The sequence below is a fragment of the Silene latifolia genome, chromosome 6, assembly GCF_048544455.1.
Source record: "Silene latifolia isolate original U9 population chromosome 6, ASM4854445v1, whole genome shotgun sequence".
In the NCBI taxonomy this organism is placed as follows: Eukaryota; Viridiplantae; Streptophyta; class Magnoliopsida; order Caryophyllales; family Caryophyllaceae; genus Silene; species Silene latifolia.
Genome location: NC_133531.1, coordinates 98,631,376 through 98,635,299, shown reverse-complemented (window position 1 = coordinate 98,635,299; position 3,924 = coordinate 98,631,376). Strand labels below are relative to the sequence as shown.

General features: G+C 41.1%; 1 non-coding gene across 1 annotated transcript; it reads right to left on the bottom strand.

Moving 5' to 3' along the window:
• Positions 1-479: 479 nt before the first annotated feature.
• On the bottom strand, positions 480-586 carry LOC141588989 (small nucleolar RNA R71). Its single transcript, XR_012519951.1, has one exon. It is a non-coding gene; the product is annotated as a small nucleolar RNA R71 (small nucleolar RNA).
• Positions 587-3,924: the final 3,338 nt, after the last annotated feature.

Below are 3,924 nucleotides of genomic sequence, written 5' to 3'. Positions count from 1 at the left end.
AGGTATTAGTGAAGTTGTCCAACCAACTATTGAGTTCACGAACCCTTTCGCAATAGAAGGAGAGGATCCGAGAACCCATTACACAATACCCCACAAAATCAACCTACAATGCCTAAATTCTCGTCACACTCCGTACCCACCGAGGAGAACCTACCCAATGGTACTCCTACACCACAACATCTAACCGGAAATTTATTGCCAAATCCGCCTTCATCCAATTAGTTGAAAGGAGCCAATTTGGGGGGATGCCTAGTGAAGACCCTCATTCTCATATGGAAACCTTTTGCGACTATTGTGATGCAATCTCTCAAACGGGTGTGACTCAAGACCAAATTAGATGGGTCTTATTTCCATTTTCTCTAATCAGCACCGCGAAGCAATGGTTGAAGGGCCTTGATAAGGCCACTCTCGGAATTGATTCTTGGAAGAAGTTAGCTCTAGCTTTCTACAAAAAAATCTACCCACCGGAAAAGACTAACATGCTAAGAGCTCAAATTACGGGTTTTAAGCAAAGGGATGAAGAATCTTTGTATGAAGCTTGGGAGCGGTTCAAGGGAATTTGTCGCTCATGTCCTCACCATGGACTTTGCGAATGGTTCTTTCTACAACAATTTTGGAATGGTTTATATGAAGATTCAAGGAACATTCTCAACATGGGATCAAATGGAATGTTCACCGAAGTTGATGACAATCAAAGATGGAACAAGATTGAGGAAATGGCGGTCCATAACTCACAATATAGTAGACCTCGCAAGGCTACTAGAGGAGGAAAGCATGAAGTGGACTCCGTTACTCAATTGGGTGCTCAACTTAGTGCTCACATTGACACAATCAATTTGAAGTTTGAAAAAGCTATGGCTAGACTTGAAGAAGTCTCAAAATCACCAAAGCATCATGTTAATGCCATGACGGCATCCTCATCAATCCCAAGTGGGATATGTGAGAATTGTGGAACTTTGGGACATGACCAAAGTGAATGTAGGGGAACAAATGAAAAAGTGAATGCTTTCCAAGCATACAAGAGTGGTACCCCTTATTCCAACTATTACAATGAAAACACCAAATTCCATCCAAATCTCTCATACAAAAGCCAAAATGTTCAAAACCCTCAAACAACATACACCCCACCACCCATGAGAAACCAAAATCAAAGACCCTTTTACAATCAAAACCAAGGTTACCAAAATCAAAATCCATACAATCACCAAAATGACCAAGGTTTTGATGTCCAAAAAGCGGTCCTCCAAATGCAAAAGAATCAACAAGAATTTTTCACTCAAATGCAAAAAGAAAGCCAAGCAAAGGAAACCACCATCAACAACATCCTAGCTCACACCAAGATGTTGGAAACACAATTGACTCAACTAGCATCTTCAAGCTCACAAAGACAAAAGGGGAAATTACCACCTCAAAGTAATCCCCCAAGGCATGAAACGGTTAGTGCCATTCACTTGAGAAGTGGTACTAGGTATGAAGCACCGAAGAAGCAAGTTGAGGATGAAGTTGTGGAAGCTAGTGATAAGGAAGAAATTGTGCAAAACTCCAAAGATGGAGAATCATCAAAAGAAGAAAGTTCAAAGAAAGATTAAGACAAGGTCAAGGAGAAGGAGCCCATTGTGATTAGACTTCCTTTTCCAAGTCGCCAAGCCAAGCCCAAATTTGATGATCAACTTGGAAAGTTCATGGAAATTATGAAGAACTTGGAAGTCTCGATTCCTTTCACGGAATTAATCAATCACGTGCCGGCCTATGCAAAATACATGAAAGATATCCTCACAAAGAAGAAGTCAATCCGGAAACTTGAGACTATCGCCTTCACTAAGGTGATTAGTGCAATACTTCAAGGGAGTTCACCTCCAAAACTAAAGGATCCGGGAAGCTTCTCAATTCCGTGTACCATTGGCGACACAACGATCAACAAAGCCTTATGTGATCTAGGGGCTAGTGTGAGTGTCATGCTGTACTCGGTGAGTAAAAGGTTGGGGATGGGAGAGCTTAAATGCACCAACATCACACTCCAAATGGCCGATAGATCGACGAAGACACCATTAGGGATATGGGAAGATGTCCTTGTGTGAATTGGGAAGTTTTTCATCCCGGTGGACTTTGTCATTGTTGATATGGAGGAAGATTCCAACATTCCAATCATTCTAGGAAGACCTTTCCGACACACCGCGGGTGCGGTGATTGATGTGAAACATGGTGAGCTCACTCTAGAAGTGGGAGATGAAAGCATAACCTTTAATCTTGACAAGACTATGAGAGATCCTCGTTTGCATGAACCGTGTTTCATTATTGATCATTATAGCCGAAAGGATGAAAGGAAGAAATCGGAACTCCAATGGAAGAAGAAAATTGAAGATGCTCCATTCAAAGAGCAAGTGAATTGTGACAAGGAGAGCTTGAAAAGCTCATCAAAATCAATCAAAGAAGAAGAGGATGGCCTCATTGGCCAAGAGAAGAAATTGGGAGAGTTGTCCCCATCAAATCAAGAAATTTTCAATGATCAACTTAATGAAGTTTGTGGTCTTTGGGACGACGAATTTGAAGGGATTTTTAATCCCTACATTGGTAATGCCATCGATCAAGATCAACGACAAGGGCAAAGGTCTATTGAAGAGCTTTACAACAATAATGAACAAGCTTTTGATTATTTCTTCAAGGTGTTGAGCAACATCAACAACACCTTGAACATGCCCCCTTGACATCTCATCAAGAATGAGAGTTTGGTGGAGTCCTCCCTAAACCACCGTTTGTAAATATTTCTAACTCCCTAACTCGCATTTTAATTCTTGTATTGCTTTTTTTGTCATATTTGGATTTATTTTAATTTACTTTGATCAAGATAATTGTCATGTTTGAGAGAAGTGAGGGAGGGACTAACGATTTCAATTAATGTGTAGTGTTTTAGCTTAGTGTGGGGATGACAATTGCCTAGTAATGCCCCCACAATGAAGAACACAAGACATTAAGAAGAATGGAAGAATGATAAGAGAAATGCATTGTACACGGATGGAACTGAATCCGGGTACAAAGGAGTAGAATCCGAGCGGATTCAGGAGAATCCGCCCGTCTTCAGAAAATCCGAGCGTACTGCAGCAAAGACGCCCGTCCTGAACTGAGCTGAATTTTGAAAATTTTTGACTGTGACTGAATCTGGGCGTCCTGAGAAGAATCCGCCCGTCTTGAAGAATCCGCCCGTCTTGAAAGAAAGACGTTCGTCTTTGCAGCTGAGGAAAACAAGAAAAATTCCTGGACTGAAATCCGTCCGTCTTCTGGAAAATCCGCCCGTCCCGTGTTTTCAAATCCGAGCATCTTCTTTCGAATCCGCCCGTCTTTAGACGAGTTTTTCCAACCCAGAAGAGGCAGAATCCGCCCGTCTTTGGCTGAATCCGCCCGTCTTGCCCCTGCAGCTCGAAAATTTCGGTCTTTATAAAACCCCTCCCACCTTCATTCATTCATTCATTCATTCATTCATAACACTACTTCAAAACACCAAAACCCTCATCCTCTCCATCACAAAAACAAAATCCCTCAACTACATTCATCAAAATCAAATCAAATCATCCTTTCAAAAACAAATTAATCACTCCTCCTTCATCAAAAATCAAAACCAAGCACAAATCTTCAACCTTTGAGTCGATTTTTGAATTCATAAAGGCAAAGATTTTCACCTTTAAATCGATTTGGGTACACTACAAATTGAAGATTTTTCATTCTTTTCTTGGTTAATTCATCAATGGCAAGGACTAAGGGAGCAACAAAGGCAACAAAGGCACCAAAGACACTTTCACAAAGGCAAAAGGCTCTTCAAGCAAAGAAAGCATTGGCTATGGTGGTAGCAACACCAAACTTGGAAGTGCAACAACAAATACAACAACCTTCTATGGTAGCAACAACATCTTCTACTCCGAAAATCGATCA